The 26,298-nt window shown below is 41.5% G+C and overlaps 1 protein-coding gene across 2 annotated transcripts in view; it reads right to left on the bottom strand.

Moving 5' to 3' along the window:
• Positions 1-312: 312 nt before the first annotated feature.
• LOC135322438 (uncharacterized) overlaps positions 313-26,298 on the bottom strand; it is a 137,025-nt gene continuing 111,039 nt past the window's right edge. The window contains exons 18-19 of one of the 2 annotated variants that reach the window (XM_064491207.1): positions 25,409-25,608; positions 313-1,367 (exon numbers count right to left, since the gene is read on the bottom strand). The gene's annotated coding sequence lies outside the window, so the exon portion shown is untranslated. The remainder of the gene's footprint in view (positions 1,368-25,408; positions 25,609-26,298) is intronic. The other variant, XM_064491208.1, reaches the window with a different exon arrangement.

Below are 26,298 nucleotides of genomic sequence, written 5' to 3'. Positions count from 1 at the left end.
TGCCAAAGAAGTCTATGGAAATATGCTCCACAGCATCTGTCATCAAGGGGATGCAGACTGAAACAGCGAGGTACCACTGCACACCTGTCAGAACTGCCTAAACGCAGAACACTGACAGCACCGAATGCTGGTGAGGATGTGGAGCATCAGGTATTCTCATGCATAGTTGTTGGGAATGTAAAATGGCCCAAATACTTAGGAAGACCGTCTGGCAATTTTTTACAAACTAGATATTCTCCTACCATATGATCTGGCAACTGTGCTCCTTGGTGTTTACTCGACGAAATGGAAACTTGTGTCCACACACAAATCTGCATACAGATGTTGATAGCAGCTTTATTCATAATCACCAGAACTCAGAAACAACTATGCTGTTCTTCAGTAGGTGAATGGATAAATAAACTGTGGTCCAGCCAGAGAATGGACCATTATTTGGTGCTAAAATGAAATGAGTTATCAAGGCATGGAAAGACATGGAAGAACCTTAAATGCATATTACTAAGTGAAAGAAGCCAATCTGGGAAGGCTGTGCAACTGTCTGATTCCAACTGTATGGTGTTCTGGGAAAGGGAAAACCACAGAGACTAAAAGATCTGTGGCTGTCAGAGGCTAGAGGGGAAGGAGCAATGAATGAGGTGCAGCACGGAGCATTTTTAGGGTCACTAAGACAGACTACTCTGTATGATGCTGTGACGGTGGATACATGTCATTTTACATCTGTCCAAACCCACAGAGTGCACACCACCAAGTGTAAATCCTAGTGTTAAGTATGGGCTCTGGGTGATGATGACGTGTCAGTGCAGGTTCACCCATTGTCGCAAATGCACGCTCTGGTGCAGGCGTCAATAGTGAGGAGGCTGTGGGGACAAACTGCTGTTCATACACCCAATCCAGCCCCAGCCACCGCTGTTAATAAAGCTCTGTGGGTGTGTGGACTCTCCGGCTGCTCTGGCGTCTGAACAGCAGAGCTGAGCAGCTGCACCAGAGATCAGGAGGTTTGCAGACCCTTAAATATTTACTCCCAAGCTCTTGACAGAAAAAAGTCTGCTGAGCCCTGTTCTAAACGAATCACAATTCACCCTGATGAGACAGGACAGCAGGGCCCAAACTAGGCATGGTTAATGGGACTAAAGCGATGTTTTAATTCCAACACCTTTCCTGAGGTCCTGTAGATCCAGTGACAGACTGTAGCCAGGAAGCGTCTGCAGAAGGAGTCGGTAGCAACTCTTCCCGCCAGGCTCCATGATGCCGGGGGCCGCGCGCTGCACGGATGCCACCCGCTTTAAGAAGGCGGACTTGCAGTGGCAGCCGATCAACTCATAGAGCTCGGAGAGGATGCTGCACTGCTGAATTCTCTCCTCGGGACGCTGAAGCACAGGGAGAAAAGCAACAAGCATCTGAACGAAACATGTAAGTGAAAAAAGACCCTTAAAAAATTTTCCCTTAAAACAGAGACCGAATGACACAGGAAGGAAGAGGAAGGCTGACTTCGTGCACTGCTGGGACCGGATGCAGAAATGCAGGGAAACAGCGCTGTTCAGACGGGCCCCATCTTTCCGCGTTCCGCCTGTCCTTTTACTAGAAAGGCCGGTATTCCCTGAAATAGAGGAATCTGCTACCTAAACATGGGACACAGAGAAGGGAAAGAGGAAAAGTAAGGGAAAGTAAAGGAACAAAATTTCATCTAGGCCCTAGTATTTGGGCGGGACTTTCACCAAACACACAACCTCTCCAAGCACAGAGCACACAGTGAGAGGCTGACAGTGTGACTGTAACTTCTGCTCCTTAAACACCAGCTTCCTGCCAGCACACGCTGCGCCCCTTACTGAATCATTACAATCATTTCAGAAACTATTACTACCCCGGCTCACAGGCAAGGAAATCTGAAACTCGGGTAGGAATTATTATCATCCTGGACAAAGTCCCACAGCCCAGAAGTGTCAGAGCCTCCGGCAGACCCTGGACTAAAATGCTCCTCATCACCACGGGCCCTGAGCCTCAGGCTGAGGCCACGTCAGGTCTGCACGGACCCAGAGCGAGTCTGTGTGACTGGGAATGCTCCGACTCGAAGTGCCAGGCCAAGACCCTCAGGAACATATATAATGAAACCAAATCCCCAAACTCATTTCCAACCCACTGCCCTTTCCGGGAGGACTGCTCGGCACATCTGGCTTATCACCTGTGCACAGGCTGATCAAGGGGCCCAGACAGTGATGTGACATCCCAGTGGAAGTGGCTCGGGGACCACTTCATCACAGGACAGACTCTCCCGGCTTCCAACATTAACTCTCCATTCCATTTCCAATGGAAAGTAAGTTTAGACTTGTTTTCCTCTCCAGAATCAAAGAGAGTGGTAACATCAGCAGGAAACTCAAGACTGAGGAAGAGTCTTCTGGCCATTTGGAAGGATAGGCCGGGGAGGGAACAGAGACAGGGATCAGAAAGACCCGTGTTCCAGTCGAAAGTCTGCACGCCACTCGCTTTTACAGTTTCCTTTTTATTACAGGTGATAAAATCTAATTATGATTGTTGGGAAAACTAAATGAAATAACGTATGCCACTAGCATAGGTGTAAAATCCTCCATGAGAGTCCCAGAAATGGACGTGACAATGGTTAGATACTGTCTGCCAAGTCTTGGGTTCTAAGCTCACGTCAGCCAGCCAGAGATGTGCCAGAGAATGCCTCACCATCCAGCAGCCTTCTCCAACATTGAAACTCACAGTGTCCGAAGAACATGCAGTGGTGGATGCTTTGGGGCACTCTGGAGGTAGCACTCCAGTGATGACTTTAAAAAGCTGAGGAGAATTTAGGGGACCATACAGTTCAAATACAGAAAACTCATTCCATGTCTACAAATATTCATCTCTAGCCATGATGATTCAGAGAGGAAATACATATTCAAACGTACATCATTTTCCCACATAAGTGCATCAAAACAATTTGGAAAGAATGTCACTTTCTTCTCTAGATCACAGAGCGGGGATTACAAGGTTTGTACTGACAGCACTACTTGTAAATCACCTGCAAACGTAATTAGGTCCACTATCAGTCATCATCATTCGAAGGGAAGGATGGAAAAGAACCAAGCCAAGCTAATACGCTCCAGTCTTTTGTTTGGTTACGATGTCACAGAGGAGACGGACAGCTCAACAAGGAACCACTCTGCCGTGATCACGGAGCCGGGGAGCGGGATTGGCGGCAAGATGTATGACGCAGCCGCAGCTGCGACCGCGCTTCTAGGCAGGTATTCAAATGCGTCTCGACAAGGTGTCAAACGCTTGTGCCCACGTCCTCATCACCTGACATGTATTAACGAGAAATGGAAGCCTATAAACGGCCAATACCCTTGGTGGGTACACCGTCCAAAGAGCAAAGTCACAGTTTGACAACTGGCCATCCGGTTCCCTGGGATTCATTCTTGGAGAACCTTAAAAACCACTCCTCTGTCCTCAAGAAGTGCTGCCTAATTGTCCTATCTTTGGCTCAGTGATGGAGCACGTTCACGTGGACTTTAATGTCTGCACAGATTTGACTGTCTTTCTCCAGGTTCACTTGTCCATTCTGAAGAGGCCTGAGTTAAGTCCAAATTCCATAAGATCAATTCCCTCCAGTGACAAATCAACGAGTCTGCAATTACAAACCAACTGAACAGGACTGTCCTTAGCTAAAAATGTCACCCACCCTTCACTGTTTTCTTAATCTCCTCTCCTGGCTAATTGCAACAGACTAACACCACCCTCCACCAAGTTCCCCAACTATGTCAAATAGAAAGTAAGGTCCATAAAAGAGGAGACAACTCCATAGTCACCTCTGAATTCCTAGCATATGTTAATGTCAATAAGTAGAACTATGGTTATGGCTTCTTTCCTTTAAAACCTTTCTGGTTATTTAAATGAGACCATGGAAGGGAGGAGTTTGGGTCCAGTATCTTGATCCAGTAGACTCTGGAGACATTTTTCGGAATGGCTGCCCACTGATTCATTCAAAACACAACTTCTCTTTCCGGGAGGAGCTGTGATTTTCTGCCAGGAGCTTGTTGTCACTCTCATGCCAGAACAGATTTAAACTAAATACATACATTGGATATGTTATTTTTCCCCGCTTCCAAAAAAATTAACTTTCCTTACTTCCTTGCCTTGAGGAATGCTTTTTTAATTTTCATTCTAATTCACCCTTTTATAAAGAAGGATTCTCAGGATGTGCTTGGCCTTACATAAGAACAGCCATTAAACTCCCAGTGTGAGAGGCCTGGGGCTCATCTCCTGACCTCCTGTCAAGGCAACTGAAACTCAGTTCAGGAGCCAACTGGCCCCCCAGGGCTTCTAAGGCTCGCGAATCTCCCAGAATCCCTGCTTTCTGGTTTGACTTGGTTTCTGAGGATTTCCCCTCACTTTCTTCACAATTAGCTGTGCAGCTTGAAAGATGAGGAAGGAAGGTCTTATTTCTTAATCAGCATTTTAAGGAACTTATGTAATGAAGGTTTTCAAGACTTTCTAGAACCCTCCATTGCCAAGGCAGAAAACACAATAGATATTTTCTAAATTTAGCTATCATGTGCATTTTTTCTTTGCTTTTGTTTTCTTAACTGCTAACAGACATTTTTTAATTAAAAAATAAAATAAGGCCCCAAATAGGATAGAACATTGAAGAGGAAACAAAATTAAAGGGCAAAGACAGAAAAATGATAAGTACTCTACAAAGTTAATAGAAAACATACACTATGGTTCAGATCAGCAATTCTCAGTAACAACTAATTGAAACCTGACTATGAGGTAAAATGTCTCTCCTGTCAGGAGACGGCCAACAGAAAGCAGAATTAAATCAACAAACTAAAATTCTAAGTCTGGCGAAGTAGAGAAGTCTACCAGCTAAATGTGTTTTCTTCTGGAAGAGAGGGAGACTCATAAGATCTTTTCTGTGGAGCCTGAGCCCATGGGAGGACGGTGAAGTGAGCTCTGTAAGTACCCAATTAGCAAAGTGAGTGATGAATAAAGAGACGTGAGCTTTGATGACAGAGATGATACTACTATTCACTTGTCCTGTAAGTATGTCTTCACGTTCAATGATCAATACCTCGGCGTCCTCAGGGATTGAGATTATAGGAAAATGCACAGCCCGTGCCTAGACCTCCTCTGTGATTGTGGCACTGCACTTAGATATTTCAAGGGCACCTCCAACTCCACCTGCAAAGAGCTGACTTCATGGTGCTCCTCCCATAGCCGTCCTGCCCAGGGCCCCTTGTCGGGGTCAAGGTCTGTCTGCCTCTCCCAGCTCAGTCCCATCACTCACAGATGTGACTGGACCCCTCCTTCAGGGCCCAATTTCCTCAGTCAACGAGTCCCACCACCCACACCTCACCTACCAGGTTCTCACTGGCACTCCCTCAGCACTGACTCTGTGCTGGGGACCACACTGCACACTATGAACACGTTATCTCACTGGATCTCCACAGCAGTCCTGGGAAGTCGGTATATCACTGCTTCAATTAATAAGATAAATTGTTTCACTTCCTTGAATGTGTCATCCAAAGTGACACGGCTACTGAGACACAAACATGGGACTGAAAATCACTTGAAAATTGAACACTGCTACACCTCACAGCCACCCTACTCTGACTTATCACATCACCTCCTGCCGAGCCTTCTAAATGTTTCTAAGCATTCTACAAGACAAAAGTGATCTACGAGAGCACCCTTCTCCCCTACTTAAAATCTGACAATGACGTTCCACTTCCCTTAGGAGAAAGCCCCACCGGGCCTGAGCAAAGCCCAACAGCCCGGCATCCGCGTTCCCTGCGCGGCCGCGCCGCCTCACCCACCACGCAGCGCTACACGTGCCATGTCCAGGACAGGGATGCTGACTCCCTACAACCCGGTGATCGTATCAATCGAACAATGATCACCCTCTTCAGTGGTCATCCTATTCATTGCTGACTCTCAAAAAAATATTTTCTCAGGGTGAATCAATATCTTTTTCCTTACAAATTCCCATCATTGATAATGAGCTCCCCCCAAAAGAGAGAAGACCTAATCCTCAGTCTCCTTATCTGCAATGTATGTATAACAAGGAAATATGAGAGGTTTTAAGCGAAATAATATTGATATGAAGCTGAGGGACAATTCCCAACATACAGTAAGCACTCAATATGTGCTTACTTAATATTAATAAAATAGATTCCATTCCAGCAACCTTAAATCAATGTTTTATGGCTTTGTCCAAAAGACTACTGACAAAATATTGGACGAACCCCTTTGAGCAGATCCGCCCAAGCGTACTGGGATAGGTAAGCCTTGACTCCAGTTACAGCTGCAGCCAACCAGCACTACGGGGCAGGGGCAGTTTGCTCAAACTCTTACATGCTGTTTGAGCATTTAGTTGTAGTTATTGAATAAAGACAGGTATTATATATTCAAAGCTCCTGAAACATAAATCTTCAAAGATTGATTCAAATTAGGTTTCAAGTACAACACTCTCACTAGAAATTATTTGAAAATTATAGTCTTAGCTCCTCTGCACATCAAAAGTTCATGTTCTTAATGTATCTGACTATATACACTGAGAGGATTGTTTAAAAGAAATTAAGATGAAGCCATAATGAATAAGCTTTCAGTATAATCTACACAAAGACCCACCCAAGGGTCTCACTTCTCACTTCCAAATAGGTGTTCAGGTAGCTTAACCTGGGTCTTGGTTTCTTATGACACGTGGGTGGGAAGAATTGTGGATAGATTTATGTAGCAAATATAAATCTAGGGTATTTGCTGTGTAGGAATCCTAGAAATAAATAAATTGATATATAGTCCCACCCTTAGGAAGCTCAGCCTTTCAAATTACAACAGCATTAAAAATGAAATGAGAGATGCATTTAACAAAATTTTACAAAATTTGCACATTGAACATTTTGAAGTATCACCAAAAAAAAAATTAAAAGATCTACATATATGGAAGGCATCCCATGTTCATTGAATGGTAGACAATATTGTTAAACATGTTAAGACTCCCGAAAGTGATCTACAAATTTAATGGATTCCCTATCAAAATTCCAGCTGACTTCTTTGCAAAAATTGAAAAACTGATGCCAAAATTCATATGGAAGTGCAAGGGACCCAGGACAGCCAAAACAATCTTGAAAAAGAAGAGCAAATTTGGAGGACTCACTCAAAGGTTACTACAAATCTATAGTACTCAAGTCATTATGGTACTGGCATAAGTTTGAATGCAAAAATCTATGAGACACAATAAAAAATCCAGGGGGGAAACTTACATTTACAGTCATTTTTCCAGAAATGTGCCAACAACACTCCATTGAAAGAATAGTCTATTCAACAAATGGTGCAGAGACACCTGGGTATCTGAAGGCAAAAGAATGATTCTGGAATCTTGACCCCCGTATTTTATATAACAAATAAAATATTAATTCAAAATGGATCACAGACAGAAACGTAAAAACTAAATGTATAAATTTTCTAAAAGAAGACATAGTTTAAATCTTTGTGGTCCTAGGATAGGCTATGGCTTCCTAGATACAATACCAAGAGCACAAGTGAAAAACAAGAAAGATAAAATGGACTTCATCAAAATTAAAACCATTTGTTACAAAGGACATCATCAAGAAAGTGAAATGAAAGGGGAAGGGGGTAGCTCAAGTGATAGAGTGCGTGCTTAGCAAGAAAAATAAAATGAATAAATCTAATTACCTCCCCTAGAAAGAAATTGTTTTAATGTTTAAAAAAAGTAAAGTGAAACGACAATCTGCTGAATAGGAGAAAAATTTTGCAAAGCATATATCTAATAAGAGACTAGTATCCAGGATATAAAACAAATGCTTACAACTGACCAATACAAAGAAAATCAACCCAATTTTTAAATATGCCAAGTATTTAAATAGATACACAATTGGCCAATAAGCATATGAAAAGGTGCTCAGCATCACTTGCGAAATCAAAATCAAAATGATATCTGATTTTACACTCACTAGGATGGTTATAATCAAAACATGGACAATAACAAGTGTCGGTCAGGAGGCAGAGAAATGGGAACCCTCAATATGCAGCCGTTGGAAAGGAGCAATGGTGCAGCTTCTTTGGAAAAGCCTGGTGTTTCCTCAAAAGGTTAGAAATATATGGCTCAGCAATTCCACTCCTACATATAGAGTCATCCCTCAGTATCCTCGGGGGGTTCGTTTCAGGAACCCCCCACCCTGGATACCATAATCCAAGGATGTTCGAGTCCCTTTACAACCAGCCATCTGGATCCATGAAGTGGAAACTACAGATATGGCGGACCAACTCTACAGCCAACAGAATGAAAACATATTCTCACAAAAACTTGCACATCAATATTCATGGCAGTCTCATTCAGAGTAGCCAAAGGTTACAAACAATATCCATCCATCAATGAATGGATAAACAAAATTACCAAGAATAGGCCCACAAATTTTTGGTCATTGAATCTTTGACAAAGGAGGTGAGAACATACAATGGAGTAAAGACAGCCTCTTCAGCAAATGATGTAGGGAAAACTGGACAGCTGCATGTAAATGAATGAAGTTAGACTACTCCCTCACAGCATACACAAAAATGAATTCAAAATGGCTTAAAGACTTAAACATGTAGTCAAGACACTATAAACCTCTTAGCAGAAAATATAGGCAAAACATCTGACATCCATCTCAACAATGTTTTCCTAGAGCAGTCTACTCAAGCAATAGAAATACAAGCAAAAATATACAAGTGGGATTTAATTAAACTTGCAAGCTTTAGCACAGAAAAGGAAACAATAAGCAAAACAAAAAGACAACCTATGGAATGGGAGAAAATAGTTGCAATAAATGAGACTGACAAGGGCTTAATTCCCAGAATATGTAAACACCTTTTACACTTCATAAGAAAGAAAAACAAACAATTCAATCCAAAAATGGTCAGAAGTCCTAAAGAAACATTTCTCCAATGAAGACATACAATTGACCAATAGGCACATGAAAAAATGCTCAATATCATTATCAGAGAAATGCAAATCAAAACTGCAATCAAGTATCAACTCTCACCAGTCAGAATAGCCATCATTCAGAAGTTCACAGACAGTAAATGCTGGAGAGGCTGCGGGGAATTGGGAACACTCCTACACTGTGGTGGGAATGAAGTTTGGCGGAGCCATTGTGGAAAACAGTATAGAGGTTCCTCAAAAGACTAAAAATTGACCTCTCATATGACCCAGCAATCCCACTCCTGGGCGTATATCCAGAAGGATCCGTAATTCAAAAAGACACCTACACCCCAACATTCAGAGCAGCACTATTTACAATAGCAAGACATGGAAACAACCTAAATGTCCACTGACAGATGACTGGATAAAGAGTTTGTAGTGTATTTGTACAATAGATTACTATTCACCCATAAAAAAATAATAAAATAATGCCATTTGCAGCAACATGAATGGACCTGGAGAATGTCATTCTAAGTGAAGTAAGCCCGAAAGAGAAAGAAAAATACCATATGAGATCGCTCACATGTGGAATCTAAAACAAACAAACAAACAAAAAAACAAAAAACAAAAAATAAAGCAAAGAAACAAAAAGATAAACTTATCTACAGAACAGAAACAGACACAGAGACATAGAAACCAAACTATGGTTACCAGAGAGGAGAGGGTGTGGGAAGGAATATATTGGGAGTTCAAGATTTGCAGATACAGAGTATGTATAGAATAAACAGCAAGTTTATACTGTATAGCACAGGAGAATATATTTATTATCTTATAGTAACTTATGTTTAAAAAGAATATGAAAATGAATACAGGTATGTTCTTCTTTAACTGAAGTGTTGTGCTGTGCAAAAGAAACTGACACATTATAAACTGACTAGACTTCAATGAAAATGTTTTTAAATAGACCAAAAACGAAAAAAAAGTAAAAGGATATTATCAAACTAAAAGAATACAGTACTGATTCAGGCTACAACATGGATTAACCTTCAAACTTTATGCTAAAATAAGCCAGACACAAAAGGCCAAATAGTGCCCTTTAAGGTGAACTGTATCTGAGTGTTTATTGTACTATTCCTGTAAATTTTCCGGAGGTTTGAAGTCTATCAATATCAAAAAAATGTTTTATTCATTAAAATCATAAAACGCTTCCTCACAGGAGGGCTTTAATTATTAAATGCAAAAATGCATGTAAAGCTCTTGAAACAACACTTTGCACGTCCACACACAGTCACTGCTTTCACTGCCACTCAGAGGTTGGTACCAGCGCTGATGAGAGCTACCTCCACTCGCTCTCCTGCATACAGGAGTGAGGGCCTGGGCTCTGACAGGCAGGGTGAGCGTGAACCTGGGTCAGACACAGCCACATCCCAGACTCTGCGTTACCCAACTTTCTTATACAAACTGCAACATATAATGTAAACATGCTACAGGGATGTATCTTACAACGCAGGGAATACAGCCAATGTTTTACAGTAACTATAAATGGAGCATCTATTGTACACCTGAAATATATCATATTTTAAATCAGCTATATCTTTGTAAAAAATTAAAAAATAATTTAAAAATGTTATCACTTTAATATTCAATTCAGTTTTTAAGTAACTACTAAACAGCTTAGAATGTATAAAAGCATTTAAGTGTGCTGTTTGTTTACATATTTATTTACTTTTAGCCTCCTGCTAAAAGAGAAATTAAACAATTTTTTTAAACACAGCTTAACAACCATAACAACAAAAAGGCAAAACTGAGAGTGAAGAGAAAATGGAGATTCAATACTTAAATGAAACCAGTGGGAGGTAAAGTCATAAAAATGGATTCCATGAAGTCAGGGCAAGTGTTAAAGGCCGACTAGAAATTCAGGTGTAAGATTCTTGACAGATAAAGCAAAAAGAAAAAGATGATGGGGAGGGCGGTACAGCGTGTGCTTAGCGTGCACAGGGTCCTGGGTTCGAACACCAGGGCCTCCACTAACAGATAAATACACCTAATTACCTACCCCCCCAAAGAGCCCCAAAGAAAAGAAAAAGAGAAATTTCTTTCCCAAAGAATCCTGATATTAAATTTGGATTAAATACTTAAAAAAAAAAAAAAAGAAAAACAGAAAAGATGAGTGACACTGTGAAGGAAAAGCCCAGCTGGGCTAACAAGCTAAGTCACAAATCTAAGTGTGATAAGTGTCCGTTTACTGATCTAAGTTTTGCTGGGCTAACTCGTAAATCCGATGTCAACAATTGTCAGTAATGTGATCTGTTCCAAATTGATAAGCTTCAGTGTACAGATTCCTTGCTTTTTGTTGTTGGAGCCTTATTGGCTAATAGCCCCATACTTGTAATTAAACCTATAAAACCTCACGTGCAGGTCTTGGAGGTGCTCAGAGCTTCGGAACAGAAGCCCCTCTGAGCCCGCCGGGGTAAAAAATCTCAGTACTCCAACCCTCTGTGTGGTGCTTGTTTCTTGGCTGGCCTGTTGTTTCCATAACAACACAAGCGACGATGCCCGTGAGATAGTTCTGCAGTGGCTGCTGGCAGGTCCCCATGTCTCACGTGGGAAAATCTGAAACATCCTTCTCACCACTCAGAGTCATCATAAGCCCACACCTCACATCCCTCTGTTAAATGCAGGAGCACAGGCAGGGCCCGGCCTTTGTTCTCTCTGTGTCATCACAGTGAGATAGGATGGAAGGGGGCAGAGCACATTCATTCAAGGAAGGCCACAACAATTAACATCATAATGGTGAAGGATTCAACCCCCAATAGGCCTTGAGGCACAGGATGAAGAGATTTAACTTCTAGCAGATCTTGAGCTTCATTATGCACCCACTGTAATTGTAACATGGTGAATAACATGCCCCAGGCACCATGGCAGTCCCAAGGCTAGCCACAAAAGGTCAAAGGGTGGGAAATGGTCAACTCTCTGGGAATACAAGCCCCTTGCCCTAAGGCTGATCCTTCTACTTATTAGCATATGAAACCACAAAGCCCAAGAAAAAAGAGCAACACAACACCACCTCGGGGTCCCCACTCTCTCTCCCTCTTCAGAGAAGGCCCACACTATGTGGAGTGTGTACCTACTTTTAATCTGAGCATCAAACCCCCACAACTCGTGAAGTTTCTCTTGCCTTTCAATGTATCTCTCTGAATAAATATACCTTTACTCAACACTGGCTTGCTCTTGAATTCTTTACTGCATGAAGCCTAGGAACAAAATCTGGTGGGGCACATCCCAGGGGCTCATCCAAAGCCTGAGACACAGCCCTTCTCATGCCTCACGTTTTTTTTTCTTGTATCAACAGGACTGGGTTGTGAAGGGAGTTCTGAGTCCCCAGCTAAGGGACAGAAGCAGCCCCCAGGGCTCGAATTGGCGGGCAGCCTCTTCCCCAGCAAGGGCCCTGGGGTCTGCCCAGTTCTCTGTGTTTCCCTGTTGTGCTGACTCCCCAGCCAGAGAGCGTTCTCCCTAGGCCTGTCCCCACAAAACCCTTCTCTCCAAAATACAAGCACATCATGTCACAGTCCTCTTGTTCAACCAGGAAATGTTCAACCCACTGTTTCCCTCCCCAGTAAAGTACCTAACTGTCCTCCCTCCCATCCCACCACTTCTTTCTTTGTGACAACTCTGCACTCCCCACCCACCATCCTGAACGCAGGTGCCTTGCTGGCTGGGACCGAGATGTTTCAGTCTCACACATCCTGCGCCCATTCACTTTCCCCTTGTTACCTTAAAAAAGCCTTTCCTGAGTCACCCACAAATCTGATACTGAACATCACAAAGTGCTGAGTTTGCAGTCACTGTGTGCATACCTCCCAGGTTTTGACTAGGTTTCCTTCACAAGATCTTCATTAAGGAGCTGCATCAAGAAGTTTAAAGAGTCTTTTCTTACATCTGAGCGGAGGAGCCTGCAAAAAATTTAAATGGCTTTGAAGAGAGGGTTAACCAGGGACAGAGGGTTAGCAGGTCCTATTCAACAGTGTCATGAGGCAAAATGTTCTTCAAAGGCTCAGAGTGGCTTCTGAACGTGGAGTCAGCAAGGAGGAGGTGACAGGCAGTGAGTAGGGTGGGTGACACTGGGTGCACTTCCCCAGCTGGGGAAGAATTGGATTTTGTTCTAGTTTTCCAAACAATTTCTTACTACCTTTTTCACCTATTGTCACATACCATTTCCTACGAATTAAGAATATCAATGTCAGTCATTTGGGCCGCTTGGGAGAAGCAACACGATGCCATTCACAGGGCTGGGACATGACAGCCACACCAGTCTAGGTTGATAGACCAGTGGGGGTATTTCCAAGGTGATCACGGGCATGCAGCAAACTCCCCAGCTTCAATGACCTCATCTCAAAGGTGGGGCCAATAAAACTACCAAGAAAAGTGCGTGATGATTATTGCCGACAACTGTTTACTAGGTAATTGCCCGTGACAGCTGCAGCTTAATGGGGAATGAGTATGATAACAAGGCCCTGTCTACCTGGCCACACGCTCCCTGCCTTCCTGCCTTGGTGCAGCAGCAGAGTTTGTTTAGCCGATATGAACGCCCCCAGAGCAGCACTGATGGGAAAGCTCGCAGCTCTGCACTGCGAGGTGTGTTCCTTTCCTTCTCAGATCTGATCACAGTTTGCTGTCATCTGTTTTTATGTTTATCCCTTTTATAACAGCCTCCCCCCGGAGTTTTTGCTCAAGCAGCGCAGGGCCAGTGTGTCTTGCGGCCTGCCAGATATTCTGGGCTGGGAAACAGCTGACCCCACATCTGGCTCTGGTGCTGAACGGAGAGGGCAGAAGGCCCTGGGGCACATGCTGAACCGAGGCCACTGCACCCAGAATTATGATCTGACTTTGGGCAAATTACAGTCTTCTTTACCCTGAGATTCCTCATCTGTCCATGAAAATAAATGCCCATGGCACACAGAGTTACAAGGATTAAAGGAAATCACCAAATTCATAACCTAACCAAGGGGCTACCAGTGCGTCCTCAACAGACAAATGCTGCCTTTACGGCTCTGACACACGCGAAGCGGGGCGGCAGCACACAGTGAACACTGCTAAATGCCAGTGTGTTAAGTGCTTCATGTGTGCTACAATACTCTTCAGAACTTACAACAATCCCAGGAAGAAACGAATAATATCATGCCCATTTCACAGATTCACCAACAGGTTAAGAGAGGTTACATTCTAGTCCAAGGCCCCATGGTGAGGAAATGGCGATTTAAACCGGATTCTGGGCCCAGGCCTTGTCTCCAACTCTCTCCCAGCCACCTGATCACTTGCCTATGAATTCCACCTGTCCAATACCTAAGTGTGCAGTCGGCCAGCTCTTAAATGCAATGTGTGCGACCGTTTGTCAATGTTGGTTAATTACCATAAACTGTTCTCAGAAACCACTACAGAAAAGAATGGTGGACTTAAGGAATTCTGCATTGCGTTCTCCTGTAATGTGCAGAAACCCTTCCCTACACCACCAAATCCAAATGTATGCTTCCTCCATGTTTATGTTTGCACACGGCTTATTAAAGTAGAAGGTACCTGCAGTAATTCCATCTCTGCTGCTTTCCAAGGTTGCAGATTATCCATAATCAGTCCATGAACGAAAATACTACAATTTGAATGAAAATACTGCAACCATGTCAGTAAACAAAGAATGCTGAAACCAAGTCAACAGCGGCTGCCGCCACCACCCAGCGAGGACAGGCCTGCAGCCCAGCCTCTGCAGCCACTCACAATGGTGCCCTCTGAGGGGACTCAGTATAAGAAAGGACAGGATACTGGCCCTAGATAGCTAGGTGCTTGTCTAAAGAATGAATTCAGTGAGTCCAAAATATTTTCTTCCTCCCATATATAGAAAAGCACTAAATTATTGAACTTGAGATACCTGGCTTTCTTTAGATAACAAGCAATCTTTTATTGTTCCAACAAGCTTGTCTTTGTTGTAAAGCTCCTATATATCCTAGCTCATCCCAAACCTCTTGGGAGCAGTCCCTCAGAGAGATCTGAGAGGCTGTCATCCCGGCTCGAGTCCTCCCGCAAATAAAACATAACTCTTAAATTTTAGGTGGCACATGTATTTCAGTCAACTGTTTTGGACACCATGAAGGGACCCAGAGCAGACTTTCTCCACCTGAACTCTCCGAGTAACTGGGGCCTTTGTACCAGCAGTGGCCCTTTGTGACCATCTGCCTCCTCGGGGAGTCCAGATGAATTTGGGTGAGTCTCTCCTGGTTCTCGGATCTCATATATTGGTTGATAATCCTGAGTTTTATTTGGCGGTGTTTCCAGGTACCTGGCCCTCCAGTTGAAGGAGACTGGGGGGAATTACCCACCCAGTGGAGACATACTGGGTGGGACCTCGTTGAAAGGTAACGGGAAATACCCACATTGAAGAGACGTCAGAAGTGGGCTGGTGGAAACCTATAAGGAAAATACTCACCCAGTGGAGACGTCCTGAGTGGGTCCAAGTTGAGAACACTGGGTTCAGGACTGAGTGGTTAGGTAAGAGGCTGGTCTAATGTTTTCCTCAATTTGGTTACATCCATTGAATTTTTCAGGATAAAAGTAAAACTCTTATGAGGAACCTTTCAACTCCAAAAATGGGACCATCCTCCTGGCTGGTAACAGCTTTCTCGGGTGACAGAGAATCTTGCAGGAGTGGTAGAGACAAAGACTTCATGCCATAGAGTTGTCCCTGCGGGAAATCTTACTAGCAAATTTATTCTGAGAACCCGACCTTACAATGGGGAATAGAACTTTCAAAAAAAATAAAAAAAAGAAAAGAAAAGAAAAAGAAATGACAGATTGCCAGCCTCCAATTAATACCCCAGCCAGGTTTATGTACATACAAAACTTACAACATTAATTGGGAATTAGAAAAGAAAATCTCAATCTGAAAGTAACTAATCAGGCCTGATAGAAACATTTTTGGAATTCTGAACTTATAAAAACAAAATCCACTTTAGGGGGAACTTGGATTTCTCTTCCTGTGTCCTTGAAATGTAAACGTTTTATCTTTCTCTGGGTCTTTTAAGTGTGTTTATGTATGTATATGTATGTTTACTTTCTTTTTAAAGGAAACCTTGGACTCTGCCATACAAAAGGTACAAGTATTGCGTACATATGGTGGCCACGTAAATAAATTGGATTCTAAGCAATTCTTTGTTTGTACCAATTTTCAGATATTTTGCCATTTTAAACTTTGTTGCATCAGCCTGGACCACAAAGGCCTTTAGCTTTTGGAGAGTAAAGCTTTGAATTTTATTTAGGCAACACCCCCACTCTCATGTGGAAAAGCCTCTTCATCTTATTCATTTAAAATCACTATATATATATATATATATATATATATATATATATATATATATATATATATATATATATATATATAAATTGATGGCCATATGATGGATCCTTTAATTTGGAAAAACATTTAAATTTGTGAAAGTTGAAAGAGATCTCATTATAAACAGCTGTTTAATTGGTACCTATTAAAATCAAGTTTAAAGATAGAAAAATATATCTAATTGTTAACCTAAGAACTTAGTTAAAACAAAAAACTGTTTTGAAAAGCTACATTTGTGTTTTTCCTTTCCAATAAATGGTTCTAGAGATGTTAATAAAAACTTAGAATAATTATTGGTAATTAAATTGAATAACTGGAAAAAGGATTGTAAAAATTTCGGAAAAAAAAAAGATAAGGGCTTATCCCAAATGGATAAATATTTTTATATGGTTATTTTGAATGAGATAAATAAAATGGACATTTTTGGAATAGATACAAGGTTTTGATACTACACTAGTAAAGTTAAAAAAAGGGGCCAAAGAGATCACCTACTGTCCCCCAACATTAAAGTTCAAACAAGTCCATTTTATTTGCCACAGTTTAAAATATATGTATATATAGACTGATATACTTGATTAATGATTGGGACAACAGACCAATTAATCAAATTAAAAATTGAGTAGGACCTAAGCACTTTGGCTGAACCTTGGGCATCCTAGAGACTTTTCTATAAAATTAGATACAATGAACAACAACAACAAAAAAGTTTCTGGCAATCCTTCTAGAAATAAAAATTATTGATTAAACCTAATAAATATAAAAATTAAAGGTATAAGATTTAAAAAATTTGAGATAAATGTTTATAAAATTGGTATATTTAAATGGTCTTTATATAAACCTTTTGCTTAATTATGTTGTGGGATAGATCTGTTTCAATGGAAAAACGCTTCCCCTTCTTGGTATTATAAGGCTGGGCACATATCTGTCCCTCAGAAAATATTAATTGAACAAAGTAAAGGAAACCAATAGAGTTACATGAGCCATCCAATATAACGTAGAACTAAAAACTAATATACAGTGGCTAATAAAAAAAATATAATAAGAGGTTTACCCTGGGTTTAACTTATAACTCAAGGAAAAAAAGACATCACTAAATACCTTATGCAAGCTTTGGAAGACATGATAAAGTAAACCTTAAAGTTTTAAAACATTGAATTCTTTGTTTACAGCTCTCCTGATTGATAAAAAAATGCCAATTAAGGAGATACAATTGGGTCTGGGTGACAGAGCAGTTCTCTGGGGAACTGGAAGCGTGTGTCTTTGTCTTGCAGACCAGAAATGTAAATACAGAAACAGTGACCTAGGACTGAGCCTAATTAGCTCAATGAGATAAAACTTAGGGCCAAGAAATATTTGGCATTTTAGAACTCAGAACTCTGACGGGTCCTTCAGACTTTGTCAAGAAATCTTAAATATCTGTTTCATAAATAGTAAGCCTTAGTGATTTGAGCAAGCAAATTCAGCTTACTAGAACTATTATTATACCTATCTTATAAGTAACTTTTAAAGTGAAGCTATGAGATCTCTAGCTTTTGTCTGTTTATAAACCTGCGTACACATTACAGATGTGAGATATTTATAGAGCTAAAAAAAAAAAAAAATCAAAGTCAAAGAGCTCTGCTTAATTGACGTAAAAAATAAGAGCTTACAAATTAAGTATTTTTAAAATAAAAACTGAACAAATTGACTTTCAGCATCACGTGAACTGGAAAAATTCAATATTAAGATAATATTTGATATTGTTTAGTTTAAGTATGTTCTAATTAATATAGACATCTTTAAAGTCATCAATATTAAGTATAATACCTTTACTGTACCTAGGTTTAATGAAAGTCAAATAAGATTCTGTTATATCTGGTGAAGATTTGTCAAGAAAAAAATAACAGTAATGTGGTGTGGTAAAATTTTAAGTAAATTGAATGCAAATGAGATGAGAGCTTTGGGTAAATTTTTAAAATATATTTTTAAAATGTATGCTTAACATAATCTCTAAATGTTTGGTATCTTTAAATTCTAGAGTTGTGCTAAATTAAGTTAAATGATAGGATTTTATTTAATAGCTATGCCATTTTCAGATAAAATAAGATTGAAATATGAATTACTTAACATTTAACTTACTCTTACAGAGAAACTAAAGGTGTTTAGATATATTAATAAATGGTTGGTGCCACCCTGAAATAGACTCTATTTTTAAGGGAATGATCTCAGTATCCTAGGAAAGTAAGATAAATGTGTAAAGGAAGATATAAGAATGGAATTATATTTTGTTAATGAAAAATAGTGACTTTGTCCTGAAGCTGGTTATTTCTGAATGGAAGAGAAAATAAGGGACACACTAATATGAGAATAGAAAGCTGTGGAAGGCTTGTGGAAGAGGTACCCTAAGGAAAGAGTTTCGTACGTTGTCGGAATTGGCTAAATTTAGAATCAACTTGGGCAAAGTAAATGAATCTTAGAAGTAAGTTGGTACAAGACTAGATTTGGTTTTCTCGCTGTTAAGAGGAAACATGTTTTTTGAAATGTTAATCCACCTTCAGCAACAGATTGTAAACCTTCTTATACCACTTAACTGATCTGTTCTGCCTTTACGTTTGACGTATTTTCTTGTTAATGAATAAGTACTGCTTTACAGTGACCTATATGTTTATCTGACCAAGTGTTCTGAAATCTTTTAAAAAGATCCCCAGATATCAATTTCTAATTAAAGTTCTTTTAATCTCCAGTTAAGTTTGGGAAGTTACAGATGGCCCCTGAAACATCCCAAAGAGAGATTTTAAAACAGTAAGTTTCAATTGGTATGTTAAATAACATGATATTGTCAAATGAATAATAAATCTTCTAAGGTTATATTGTATGAGAAAATATTATTAATATAGATATTCTAGTAATTATATGGTCTCCCTAAAATTCTGGTATATCTGAAATGTTACCAGTGATAATTCTGGGTATAGTGACCAGGTTTCTTTATCGATTATACTATAACGGTGTTTAAGCATGCTTTTAAATCTTTGTGTTTTATAGACTTTTAATTGTTTTCATCTAATGATTTTGAAAATGCTTTCTCTTCAAGGAGATTTACTGATTTCTAATAAATGTCAAACTATAGCACTGAACTAAACTGGGTAAGAAATTTTAAATATCTAATGAAAACTCTGATTAAAAGAATTAGTTATGTGGGACTAAGTAAACTGATGAATATGGTTATAATTTTTGATGTTGTTTGAACTACTACTGGCTTTTAACCTGTTTCCCAGACATAAACTCTTCTTTTTAAGCTAGTTATAAATCACAGAAATTTGATAAATTATACCTATGTAAGCAGACTTGATACAGTTATCTTTTCTCCCTATCTGATCCTTCAAGAGACTAAAAACTCTTAGGTCCCCAATGGCTCAATCAGACAAATGAGGAAGATCATCTCCTAACAGATATAAGAATCTAAAGGTATTTTAAGAATTTTAAAGAGAAAAGAATTTACCTAAATCTGTAAGGCAGAAATCAATGACAAGCCATTGACGTGGCTTTCCAGGCCTTAGCAAATCTTATTAACATTCTACCCTGAGACTCCTTATTAAAAGTTCCAACACAGCCAATTTAAAAAAGCCTATATGATCAAATAATCAGACTTGACTTGTAAAGAAATTAATCTTGATTTGGCTTTATTTGAGAAAAATGAGGGTAATTTTAGAGAGAAAAAATATTATATTTTACTGGATATTAAGTTCTAGTTTTGTTAATTGAGGTCTATATTTACTAAGACACTTCCCAGATCATTCCTTGCTTTTATGTCATATTGCTGTACAGTTTAATTTAATTATGAAAAGGATACTCTAGGTTTATTTCCGAAGCTCAGTAATCTATCCTTGTGTAAATTTCCAATGCTCCATGACCTAAGCCAGGGGATTATACATACTGGAACATGCATGACTTAAAGAACTGTCTCCAACCTGAATGGAAAGACATTTTATCAAGTACTCTTAACTAGACCATACACACAAAAGCTGAAGGAAACGGAATTTCGGATTCATTTCCTATCAGAAACAGCCCCTTCAGTGCACTGGCCTATAGAGCACTTGCTCACCTGAAAACAATGCCAAAATGGTGAAAAAGCTACCAGGCCAGGATGAGAAGAAGACGACATCTGAGCTCGACAGCTGACCCAAGACTACGGACCAGGCTTGTATACCAATTACTTTGACAATTTCTCCTACCTTTGATTATGAACTACTCCAATTGTTAAGTTTATGGTAAATTACCTATGTCTAGTACTTCTGTGTTACCTTGGTGGGTTTCCCTACTCCAAGGCTCTAACTAGATAGCCCTCAGAAACGTTATTCTAAAAATAATTTATAGTTCTGTTTAGGCCACTGTTGATCTTACAACGTGGGAGACTTCACCTGGCCAATTAATACCTGCTCGGAGCCTGACCATAAATATGAACTTTCTCATAAGATCACTCAAACTCAATCAGAAATACAAGCAAAATTTTAACCCAAATATACAACTTCTCTACTATTAAATTCTTACTCGTGACTTTAAAACGTTACTAGCTATATTAGTTATATGATCTCTATTTTATTAAATTGTTGTCTGTTACATTTCCCAACGTGTAACTAGGCCTACAAGATTGATGATGGCTAAACATCCTGAAGAAATAGATAAAATTTTTAACCCTGCATAAAATAAATGTAATAGTGTGATTCTAGGTATGGTAATGAGCAACGAAGGGCAAACATTTCCTGGATCATAATAGACTAGTAAGACAGGCGATCCAGAAAACTTTTAGTATCAACAGGCCCTGAAAAAAAACCTAACACCTTGAATGGCAGCTCAGAAAATTCTTCACCTGAAATAGGAATGAGCCATCCTAGCACCGTGGGACAAAATTGGTCATGAAATGTCTCTCAAAATATAGGTCGAATTTAGGACCAAGGGGGAGCACTGTGAATGAAAATACTACAATGTGAGTGAAAATACTGCAACCATGTCAGTAAACAAAGAATGCTGAGACCAAGCCCTCAGCAGATGCTGCCACACCCCAGCGAGGATATGCCTGAAACCCAGCCTTTCAGCCACTCACAGTGGTGCCCTCTGAGCAGACTCAGAATAAGAAAGGACAGGATACTGTCCCTAGATAGCTAGGTGCTTGCCAAAGGAATGAATTCAATAACCCATATATTTGCTTCATCCCATACATAGAAAATCACTAAATACTTGAACTTGAGATATCTGGCTTTCTTTAGATAACAAGCAATCTTTTATTGTTCCAAGTACCTGGTCTTTGTTGTAAAGCTCCTATTTATCCAAGCTCCTCCCCTACCTCTTGGGAGCAGTCCCTCAGAGATCTGAGAGGCTGTCATCCAGGCTCGAGCCCTCCCGCCAAATAAAACATAACTCTTAAATTTTAGGCTGAACGATTATTTCAATGAAGTCCCAGAATAGACACAACTCATCAATTCTGTAATGGAACACACTGAATCAGGAACCAAAAGCATGTTCTAGTCCCGAAAAACTACGGTTTCCTCTTTCTTCCTGTCATTATACAATCCCACCAGAACTCATTAATTTGCTGTCTGCACGCTTGGCAACCAAACTCAGAGAAGATTCAACTTAACAGAGCTCCATGCTGGGGAGAAACCCCCGCAGAAGCACAGCGGTCGGCCTGCCCTCCCGCACGCTCTGCTGACCCCTAGTGTCCTCCGTGGAGACCAGGCCAACAGAACTGCTCCAAACAGCTACAAAGTCCCACAGATTAAATAAAAGCATTTTATTTTATACTATATGTTATGTATATACTCATCTCTGAAAACAGCTTTGCCAGAAGCCCAAATCTTCAACATTAATCTGCAAAGGCAAATCCGGTCCCCAAGGGAAAACAAGTTTTAAGATGATGCTATGGCCTCCAAAGTCCTCTCCAGGACCATCAACCAAACTGCCTGCAGTCCTGCAGCTGCAGGCGGCTACATGTCTGCTTTTAAAGCAACCCCTTCCTGCCCTCGGGCACTACAATGTCCCTCTACGCCCTCCCTTCTCAGGGTAAGAGCAGCTGCTGCAGAACCTTGCAGGGCAGCACTGACAGGACTGGACAAAAGGATCAGAGCTAAACTAAGCCTTCTGATGACACGAGCTGTGTCACTTTACAGATGAAGATATATATAGAGAGGGGTGGGGTGATATTGCTCAAAGTCACACAGCTAATAAGTGGCAAAGTCCATACCTCTGCTCCTCCCTCTGGCGTGATGCCCCAGCTGGGACGCCCACAGGGTTCTCTCGTGCCTGCCTGACCAGTCCTTTACTGTCACTCATAACCCACAACACGGTCTGACCCTAGCCTGCCTTTTCAGCATCTTTTCCTTCCAATCTCGCAGGAACAAGGCTGCTTGGGCCACTTTATGACTTCCGGCTTCCCAAAACCTCCATGCTCAGGCTGGTCTTGCCTGTGCATCCTTCCCCATGCTCAGAGGCACTTCTTCCCCTGCAGGAGGACTTTTCCACTCTCCGCAGGGACACCCCCTCAGGGGAGCCCTCTTCTTGCCCTCAGAATGGCAGGTGTCCCAGGCCACACCCCGAGCTGCCCCATTAGGTCTGCGGGTGCTCAGGTCTGCTAGTCAGACCAGCAGCCTCAGAGCCAGGAATTATGCCCGGGTCACCCTGCAAACCTACTGCCCACCTCACAGCCCCCAGCCAGCAGGCCACCTGGAAGTCACAGCAAGTGCCCCACCCAATCCAGAAGTCTCTTCATTTGCCGGCACCGCTGATGACTTGTCTCCAACCTTTGGTCAGTTTTGCAAAAAAGAGCACCTTCCACAGTGAACAGTGGGTTTTCGCTTCAGCTCCCATCCTTACTGCAAACGTCAAGGGAAACCAAAAGGCCTTTTCTCAACACTTTTCTGATGACACCCTTTCACCCACTATACTCATATGCTCAAGAAAATTGGGTCCACGTGATTTTGTTTCCCTTACGCTAAGTGGCTCAAAACACTGTGATTTTTTTTTCCTTTTTTGAGGGTATTTGTACTCAGTTTCTCGGCTTTAATCTGTTTTTGTCTCTCTCTTCAGTATCCCAAGCAGTTACCACTTCTTAGCCACTTCAGCAGCCTCCCTCCCAACATCTAGTCTAGGAAATGAGCTGTGATGAGGGGCCTGGAGGCAGTCACAGAAGAAGCAACTAATGGACAGAGAGGCGACATAGTTTGCCCAAGGTGATCAGCCTCAACCCCCAACAGTGTGTTTCACGTCCCTCTGTTTAACTCTTATGCTAAACAAGCTAACTTTTTGTAGATTATGGTTATAAACAGATGAGGTATCAAAATACATACAAGGACACACATCAACTCTAAGATGTTCATTAACTTCACTATTTTGTTTCTATTTTTTTAATTTCTATTAAAAAATAATTAAGAACCTCTGCAGTCAATATAGAAAAATGTTACTGGGTTTTAATCCAGAATATAGAGGTGTTGTGTGTCATTACTCATACTTATTTGTATGTTCACAAGACAAAATGATTTGAAGGTCTCTCTCCCCTCCTCCTACTCAGTACCTGCTCTCACCAGATCTCCCAGTCCACACATCTAACAGCCTTTCACTTCACCCACAGCTGAACTCATCAGTTTTCCCCCAGAGCTCCCTCTGCAGCTTTCCCTCCTCAGAGCACAGCAGGACCATCACTTACCTCATTAATCCACCCAGAAACCTGGGCCTTCCTCCATCCTACCTTCACAGACAGCAATCATCCTTTCATTTTTACCATCTAAACATGCCTTCAATCTGTTCGCTTTTACCCACTGACCGTCCCACCGCTCAAGTGGAAGCCACCAACACTGCACACCTGGACTCACGAGTCTCCCAAGTGTCCCCACAGCCGCTCTCACGTACTTGAGACAAAAGGGATTGTGTCACTCCCGCGGTTTTAGGACTCTTTTCAAACCAACTCTTCTTAGAAGAAACTCCCAGTTCTTCACCTGGTAAAGATCTTTGCCATCAAATTGTCAGCTCAGGGAGGGCAGGACACACCCTCTCCCCTCGGCCCCTCCCTCTGGCAGAGCATCAGCTTGGGAGGACCTGCTGAGCTACACCAGCCTGTATTCTAACCCTGGTCTTGAGTTCTTAGCAAACTGCTTCACTTATCCATACAAACCCAAGGTAGATTAGAAAGATTTTAGATGTTGAGCTAGACTATTGTTTTGGGGATTTTGCACTAGCAACCTGCAAGTACATGTTCTAATGATTCTGTCTTCTTAAAACCACACCCAGATTTAAGGAGTATTTGTGGAATGTCTTCGGAGTAAAAGGGACTGTACTTTAACAGACTATATGTTTTATAACATGAACAACCCTGACAGGGTCACAAATGGAACCACCTCACAAGTGACAGAAGACAGGTGAGAGGCACAAAGCAACAGGTCACAGAGATGGTAAGAGCAAAGTTGTTTCTCCAACCCCCCAAAAATTTTTTGAAAGAACCGAAAACTCTGAATTTTGAAAGTAAAACACTATCATATAAAGAAATAAAATAAATAATCCTCTTCATCAGTGTTTCAAGATCTGACTGCAGAATTTTTAGCATGCCATACTGAATCCTAGCACAGAAAAATCAGATGGACTAGTGGTGAGTAAGTTCCAGGGAAACGGCAGCAATTCCTCCACTTGTAAGAGGACACACACTCAATTGTCGAAGGTGATTTTAAACCACATTCTGGAGAAATTCAGAAGATTCAGGCACCGATTCTAGATGGTGATGACTCGGAAGGACGGGTTGGATGCATGCTTCTAACTGAGTCACCGGCATTCTTACACTGCAGGGGGAAACGGAGGCTCTCAGTTATGAGCAGAGATGTTCCTGTCATTTCTCCCAGGCCGTGCCTAGGGGACTCTGTGTCCTGCAGCAGCCTGGCCCCAGGCGAGGACCCGCAGCGTGGCCCACTCAATCAGGAGGGGCACTGTGCTTGAGAAAGCCCATCCCCGATGGGAGAAAGAGGGGCTGGTGGGGTTGTGTGTAACTATAAATGATCATAGAAATACACCTGCATACATTCATTTGATACAATTAATATTAGCAGGCTATTTAACAAAATTTCAATTGTCAGTGTTAATTTTACCATTCCTTTCCTCTTGTCCCCTGCACTCTGAGACAGGCTTAGGCTCTCTCACACCTGCAGCTCTGATGCAATAGTTGTGAAGTCATTTTACTTTGCTGCAAGTGTCCTCGCTCCCCGTGTCGCTGTGACTGTCGTCTCTTAACAGAGTCAGATGTCTTCCTGGATCTCTCCCTGAGTTCCTTGCTCCTGCTTCTCAGATCCTGAGATAAAGAACAGGTGAAGACACATGACTAGAAAAGGCACTGTGGACTTGACCAAAGTCCTCAGTGACCCCCTAGGTGAGTGCTGCCCACCCCTTACCTTCGATTCTCAACGTTCTGCCCAGGGTGACATCCAGACAGGAAAGAGTCTTGGGCCCAATTAAAAGCTGTGAGGCTTGGGTGCAGGGAAAGGTGCAGGAGCTGGTTCTGGAGCCGGGCCCCTCCCCACCTCTGCTACTCTCTCTCCCGAGGCCCCGCCCCCAAGCCCCCAGGCTCCCTGATCTTCTGCCCTTCTCTTCTACACTACTCCAAGCCCTTTTCCCCTTCCTTTATTCCCTGATTATCCCCAGCTGGAGTGATTTTTTCATCACAGCATCTAAAACAATTTCCTACAGCTGAAAAAGAAGTCTCCAGATGTCAATGCCCACATGGTGGTTCCTGAAGAGAGCCCCTGGTTAGGGGGACTCTCACCAACACTCACAGGGCATCAGACATGTTGCAGGGTCGACCACCCCCAACAAGAATTTGCTGTGACCCCTATGCCCGCACAGCATCCCTGTTCACAAAACTTTAGTTGGGCCACTTATCCGTTATTAAGAAGCAAAAGTAAAAAAATTGCTCATGTTTCTTACTAAAATTATCTATGAGGTGGAAAAAGAAATTGTAATACAAAAGAACAAATTTGACTCC

This window comes from Camelus dromedarius, chromosome 11 (assembly GCF_036321535.1).
Source record: "Camelus dromedarius isolate mCamDro1 chromosome 11, mCamDro1.pat, whole genome shotgun sequence".
NCBI classification, from domain to species: Eukaryota; Metazoa; Chordata; class Mammalia; order Artiodactyla; family Camelidae; genus Camelus; species Camelus dromedarius.
This window is presented reverse-complemented; position numbering and strand designations above follow the sequence as displayed.